At 37.4% G+C, this 7,794-nt stretch overlaps 1 pseudogene; it reads right to left on the bottom strand.

The window, feature by feature from the left end:
• Positions 1 to 5,943: 5,943 nt before the first annotated feature.
• On the bottom strand, positions 5,944 to 6,604 carry LOC110220419 (small ribosomal subunit protein eS8 pseudogene; annotated as a pseudogene).
• Between the last annotated feature and the right edge of the window lie 1,190 nt (positions 6,605 to 7,794).

Below are 7,794 nucleotides of genomic sequence, written 5' to 3'. Positions count from 1 at the left end.
AGTAGGAAAACATACGGGAAAAAATTAAGAAAAGAAAAGCTTGCCTAAGCAGGTATTAGATATACTTAAGAAAATCAAGCATATATGGCAGCATTTGCTGATAATGTCTTTAAAAGAAATCTCATTTTTATTGGTGCCTTTTGATTTTACATCACATTAATCCTCAGAGACCCCTTCTGTGTTCTCTACCCAGTGAGCCAACCCTTATAAGAAAGTTTTCAAAATAGAAGAGAAAAAAAGTAGTTCAGTAAAACTACAAAGCTTATCAGCTGTGTCTGAGGGGGCATGCAGTATTTCATGCCTGTGGACCCCTACCTCTTCAACAAAGAAAGGGGGCCAATTCCCTCAGCTCTTCTTTGAAGCCAAAGTTGGTCATTATAATTGCACAGCATTCAATACCCTTTTGTTGTTGTTCTTTATGTTACCACCATTGTAATCACAGGGAATATGTTTTTCAAGGTTCATTTTATACCACTTTGGATCAGTTGTTATAAATCTTCCCATGTTTTGTTGAAATCTTCATGATTATTCTTTCTTGTAGCATAGTTACATCCATATACTCTGATTTGTTTGTCATTTCACAGTTGATGGGCCTCTAGTTTCCAGTTCTTTGCTACCATAAAAAGTGTTTGACTATTTCAGTGATATAGAACCTTTGTTTCTGTTTTTTTTTTAAAATCTCCTTGGGACATATGCTTATGAGTGGGATCTCTAAGTATGAATAGGTTTTATTTTAGGTTTTTTTTTAATAGAAAATTCTGAACTACTTCCCAGAATTATTGAATCGATTTATAGCCCCACCAACATTATATTACTATGCCTGTCCTGCTACGGCCAATCCAACATTGACTGTATATTGACTTCTATAATTTTACTCAGTGGAAATGGAACCCTTAATGTTGTTTTAATTAAATTTCTCTTAAATTAAATTAAATCACTTATTTTAAATAATCATTCATATATCTGTTAATGGTTTGGTGACCACTAAGCCATTGTTCTGGGTCTTAAATGTTTGTATCAATCCCTTATATATTGTGGAATGACTTAGCTATTAGATTCAAAGACTCCCTTCCCTGTCTCCCCTGCAATTGAAAACTTTCCTTTTTATCCTTACTGGATTGATTTTGTTTATCCAAAACCTTTTCAATTTCATGTAATTGAAATTATTTATTTTATTTTTTGTTATTCCTTCTGTCCTGGGTTTGATTGTGAATGGTACCTGATCTCATGTTGTTTTGATTTTTTTTAATGGTTTGATCTTTTTAATACCCATTTTGAGCTAATTATGGTACACGCTGTAAGATGTTGGTCTAAAGCTAATTTCTGGCAGACTGCTTTCTAGTTTTCCCAGAAATTCTTACTAAATGGGGAGTTCTTTCTAAAGTAATTTGTGTTCATGAACCAATTAATTAAACATTGAGTTATTGAGTTCCATTTATCTAGTGGTTTATATGATTAAGTTAATGGTTAAATTTAACTTTGCAGAATATATTATTTTGCATTAGACCTTAAGATGCTTTGCTCTGGGGAATATTCAGGTATCTTCTTTTTTCCCCAGGGTTTTTTTTTTTGTGGTTATGGAAAAATCCTGGATTATTTGAATTCACAGCCCCTTATATCAGAATATTTTTCCTAGATCTTTACAAAATTTGTTTGTTATTGAAACTATAAAATTTAACTTGGAATTTTAATCATACTGAACCCCCACCCCTGTAAAGAAAAGTAGATTTAGTCAATCAGTGCTTATTTATTCATATTTAAAAGTTTTAAACTGTTTTCTTATGTTGTGTCTCACAACACAATATTCAATTGTTTATTATTATTATTCATTATCATTATTAGTTGTTGTGTTCTTCGAGAGGCCTGTGGTTCTAAAGTTATTTATGTAGTTCATTTTCCTTCACAGTAAAATATTTTTTCATATTCTGGATGCTAATTGAATTTTTATTATTTATTTCTTCTATCTTTATGAGAGTTTTTGATTTTTTTCTCTTTTCTATATTCAAGCTATGTTACTACTCAGGCTTTTCCCTTGGATTTTTAGATTACTTGTCTGCAGTTTCCCCCATCCTCATTGTTGGTGGGTATGGCCACCTGGTCCTGTTTAGGACCCCACCAACAATAAATTCTGAGAGAAAAGAACTGGCCTTAACTGGATTTTCTTTTCCCCTGATTCATGGGAGCTCTTTCTTCCCTAGCCAGTTCTACTACTGCAGTGTGCTGCCCATGTTTTCCATCCCTCAGTCACAATTTATTTCCGTTTCTTTCAAGGGGCTTGGCAAAATCAGTGTCTGCCACCTGATAAGAAGGGTTGATGCCAAGTTACTGCCATGGTGGGGCAGGGTTGGGAAGGTCCAAGCAGGGACCTCCACTGGGATTATGAAGTTTAAGTCAGAGATTGATTGCATTGATTACATCAAGTGGATAGAACGATTGTTTGGGAGAGTGAGGAGAACACCAAATATATAATTCTCCAATGCTATTGCAGTGCACTTTTTAGCCTGTACATTGTTTCCATCTTATATTGTGAATTCAGCTTTTCTTATTCTTATTCCTTCGGCTGTTTGATGACCAAGGCTTTTTTGAGTAGGAGTAGTTTCTGGACTTTTATCCATGTCAATTACTTTGCACTGCTTTAAAATTTCTAAGAACTGGTAATATATTCAATATCTTTATTTTTGTTTATTTCCTTTTTTTTAGTCCACAGTTTGGTTAAACAGGTTCAGTCTAAACAATCCTAGCTTGTCAATGACTTTCCTAAAATGTTCCACCCAGACCTATACATAGCACTTGATGGCAGAGTACAGAAGTGTTACCTTCCTCATTCTGGCTCCATTCCTTTCAATGTACTCTAAGATAGAGTTAGCTTTGGAGGTTTTAATTTTGTGCTCTTAACTCATATTGGGCTTGCAGTCCACTAAAACACCAGATCTTTTTCAGAGAAATTATTATCTAATCATGTCTTCCCCCATCTTCCCCTCACCTCCCTTAAGTTAAAGAAGATTTTGATTGGTGGAAGATGGGAAAGGTTTATTGGCTTTGAAAATTTCTTTCATTTGAAAACTCCAGGCTATTTTGGAGTTACTGAAGATTGATACATACATACATACACATATATACATATATACATATATGTATTCTTTGACTTGCCTATTCACTCAAAACTTATAGGTAATCTTTATTTAGACACTCTGTCTTGTTGTTCAATAGGTCTTATTAGAAGTAAAAAACATTTTTATAGGTCATCTTTAGCAATGTTCATTGATAAATAATGATAATTTTAAGAGTATAGAAGTTAAACAACTAACTATAAGATGAAACAAATGTGTTTATATTCTACAAAAAATTACCATTATTTGGTAACTCCCTTAAGTTCTACAAGAAACAATATATACATTTTTTCCCTTCACTTTCATTTCTCTAGACATTCAACCTTTATCCAATCCAACCACTCCTTTCTGGGAAGACTCCTCTTCCACTAATCTCTGAGCTTCTTTGCCCTTAATAGGAGCTTAGGACTCATCAGGGAAGAAAAGGAAGCATCTAAAAAGTACAGGCTGGCTCATCATCAAATAATATTTATTGAACACTCAAAGCTTCATGGTATTGCGCCAGGAAGGCACACACTGAACAAAAGATTACAGTGAAATTGAGTAGAGACAAGTTATCATGCCTGACCAAGGGAAAGGGGCTAATTGCTCAGTATCTCTGCAAGCAATCTCAGATAATAAGAAAGAAATAACATAGTTCCATAAAAATAAATGTAATTTTTCTTTCCTTTTTTCTTTCATAATGTTTTTGTTTTTACATTATCTACATTTCTCAAGTGTTGAGAGAGAGAGAGAAAGAGAGAGATGCCAGGCTGGATGAATCAAAAGCTACAAATAAGCTTGCCAGGAGAAATACCAACAATCTCAGATATGTGGACAACATCACTCTGATGGCAGAAAATGAAGAAGAATTAAGAAGCCTCTTGATGACGGTGGAAGAGGAGAATGTAAAAGTTGCTTGAAGCTTAACATAAAAAAAAAACAAAAACAAGATCTTGACAACTGGTCCCATCACTTTCTGGCAAATAGAGGGAGAAGAAATGGAAGCCTTGTCAGATTTTATATTCTTGGGCTCAAAGATCGCTGTAGACAGCGACTGCAACCATGAAATTGAAAGTAACTTCTTGGAAGGCAAGCTATGTGAAATCTGGCAGCATACTTAAAAGCAAAGACTTTACATTGCCATATAATCAAAGCTATGGTTTTTCCAGTAGCAATATATGGCTGTGAGAGTTGGACTATAAAGAAAGCTGAGCATAGAAGAATTGATGCTTTTCAATTGTGGTGCTGGAGAAGACTTTCAAGAGTCCCTTGGACAGCAAGGAGTTCAAATCAATCAGTACTTAAAGAAATTAATTCAAGTTATTCACTGAAAGTTCAAAAACTGAACCTGAAGCTTAAATACATTGGCCACTTAATAAGAAGATGAGACTCATTGGAATAGACTCCAATGTTGGGAAAGATTGAAGGCAAAAGGAAAAGGGGATGACAGAGGATGAGATGGATAGAGAGTGTCATGGAATCACTGAACATAAACTTGCACAGACTTTGAGAGATGGTGGAGGATAGAAGGACCTGGCCTGCTATGGTCCATGGGTCGTAAAGAATTGGACATGACTGAACAACACCACCACTATCCTTCTAGTAACCAGAATAGAATAACCCAGGAAATGGGTCAGACTAGTGGGTGGGAGTTGTTAAGCAACAAAAGAAGGGGAAAAAAAGTAAACTACTATTTTCTGTTCAATTATTGCCAATCTTTCAATACTCATCACAGAAATTAGAGTTGGAAGGGACTTTAGCATCATCTAAAATCAACTCATTTGTTTTACAGACAGGCAAAAGAAGGTCCAGAGAGGTGAAGTGATTTACCATAGGCTAAGCAATGAATTAGAGGCAGTTATGGGATTAAAATACAAGTCTCTTGATTCCCAGTCTAGGACTCTTTCTCCTATGCCACAAAATTCATCCATTTAAAATATCATAAAGCTGAAGGAACTTGAGAAACCCCTTGCCAAATGGATGATTTTCTCTCCAACATCCTCAACAAGTGGTCATTTAACATCAGCTTGATCATATCCAAAGGTCACTACCCCCCAAAGGCAGTCCTTTCCAGTTTCAGACAGTTCTAATTGTTAGGAAGTCCTTATGTTGATCTGAAGTCTCAATAGCATAGCCTCATCAGCCCATGCAACAAAATGAGACAAAATAAAACAAGACAAATGACAACATCCTTAGATTAGGAACAGTTTAGTCTAGTTCAGGGGTGGGGAACCTGTGGCCTCAAGGCCACATGTGGCCTTCTAGGTCCTTGGATGTGGCCATTGGATTGAGTCCGAGTTTTATAGAAGAAATCCTTTTATTAAGGGGATTTATTCTGTGAAGTTTGGATTCAGTCAAAGAACCACACTTGAAGACCTAGAGGGCTACATGTGGCCTTGAGGCTGCAGATCCCCCTCCCCTGGTCTATTTAGAGTCCAGGATATTGAATGATGTTGTTTAGTCGTTCTTCAGCCGTGTCTGACTCTTTGTGACCTCATTTGGGTTTTTCTTGGCAAAGAAAATTGAAGTGGTTTGCCATTTCCTTCTCCAGATCATTTTGCAGATAAGAAAACTGAAGTAAAAAAGGTTAAGTGATTTGCTCAGGATCACACATCTAGTAAATGTTTAAGGCCCGATTTGAACTCGGGGAGATGAGTATGCCTGACTTCAGGCTGGGTACTCTATTCACTGCCACCTCCAACTATAACTAGTGATTATGACACATTTCATAGGCCAATGGAAGGTTGAATCCTTCTGGGAGAAGTGGTACAGTAGTAGCCCTTTGAGGAATTATATATCAATCAATACAGAAATATTAGAATTTCCATTTTTTAAAAACAATCTGGGGATTTATTCCATTAGAGAATGTCCAAGTTAGGGTTTATTTGCCCTTTCAGGCTTTGATCTTTCTTAGGTAGAACTCAAGCTCTTTGCCTTCAAGCACATAGTGGTCTGCTTGGCCACCCGGCCTGGCCTTGATGCGATGCAGGCAAGTAGCTTGCCCTGCTGGAACTGTTCCTCCAGAAGTGAGTTGGTCTTGGCAGTCTTCTTCCGTTCCTCATATTTCTTCTGGATCTTCTTTGACCGCTTTTTATTTAAAATTTCTTCCTCCTCAGGAGACAGCTTGGCTCCCTTCTTCCAGCCCAAGGGCAAGGCATAGTAGGACTCATACCACTGGCGGTATGGGGTGCTATCGATGAGCACGATGGAATTCTTCACCAGAGTCTTAGTCCGGACTAGCTCATTGTTGGATGCATTATAGAACACATCAATAATCCTCGTTTTTGGGGTACAGCACTCTGAGTCCCAGGAAAAGTTGCCCACGTCCAGCCTCAGCACCAGGTACTTTTTGTTGCCACCTCGAACTCACACGGTGTGGTTGCGGCAGGGCCGATCTTGGTGTTGGCCGGCGGGCGGCCCAGCTCATACTTGCGCTTCTTGTGGTAGGGCTTAAGCTTGCCCCCCGTCTTGCGGCGCTTGTGCCAGTTGTCCAGGGAGATCCCCATGGTCGGCGCAAGCTCTAGAATTTCCATTCTTATGGCCACCAGGAATGATTCCACCTCTGTTTCACACTATGCCCCTTTTGCTTAAGCATGCTGACACCAAAGATGCCCTGCATGCAGAAGCTATAAAGTACCAAGCTGAAATTGGCCCTAGGGCAAATTCAATGGTGGCAGTAGGGTACAAGGGCATGGCCTTACTAAGAATAGTCTTACCTTGGATGTCATTGCACCAGGAAGGGGTGTCCTATTCCCTAGAGTATCATGACCTGTGCCCCCACAAGGAATAGAAGAAGAAAGAAAGCATGCTCTGGGAGAGGATAACTACAGCAAGAGGACACGGCGTGGGAGGTATCAACCACAGTAGCTGCTCCTTAAGCCACTGAAGGTATAGTATTGGTAAGAATGAAGCATACTTTCCAATCCCAGATATTGATGGAGCAAAGCACAACTCATCCTACTCCATGGTGAGAATTTTCCTATGTCCCTGATTGTGCAGTTCATTTTTGACTTTTGCCTTCCCTTTGATCATTTTTTTTCCTCATTTGTCTTGAAATCTCCCTTGGTTCATGCCTTCCCACTATTTTTAGTGTCAGTTGTCCTTCAGGAACTCTGATTCGATTTCTCTTGAGCTAGGAAAAATAGGTTATACATAAACATACATACACACACATATACATACATACATACATATATATATATATATATATATATATATATATATATTCATGTATAAGATTCACTTGTAGGTAAGGTATTATGATGTTTAATCCATGATATTTCAGACCTGTTTTTCCACCATTAATTCTATTTGACTTCTACTTCCTCATGTTCCAGAGACATTACTTAATGGTTTCTTGCTTATTATTTTATTTTTGTTTACCTTTCTTGCATTTCTGTTGTTTGGGGTGTTTGAGAAGCAAATAATTTCTTCAAGTCTGATTTTCTTTCTAGGAATGTTTTGGAAGTGTCTTACTTATTGAACATCCATCCTTTTTTTTTTTTAATTTGTGGTTAGCCTCAAGTTTTCAGGGTAGATCACCTTGGATAGTATCTTGAACTTCTTTGTTCTCTAGAACACATTACTCCATTCTTTCCTGAGTTTTGTCATGGGTGCAAAGTGGCATTGTGTCATTTGATTTTTCTTTCCTTAATATTTGAAGGTCTTTTGCCTGGTCACTTGCAGAATTTGTTATTTGTCC

The sequence above is a fragment of the Phascolarctos cinereus genome, unplaced genomic scaffold, assembly GCF_003287225.1.
Source record: "Phascolarctos cinereus isolate Bilbo 61053 unplaced genomic scaffold, phaCin_HiC Scaffold_4;HRSCAF=312, whole genome shotgun sequence".
Lineage (NCBI taxonomy): Eukaryota > Metazoa > Chordata > Mammalia > Diprotodontia > Phascolarctidae > Phascolarctos > Phascolarctos cinereus.
The sequence above is the reverse complement of the archived record's forward strand: the minus strand, read 5'-3'. Positions and strand labels throughout refer to the sequence as shown.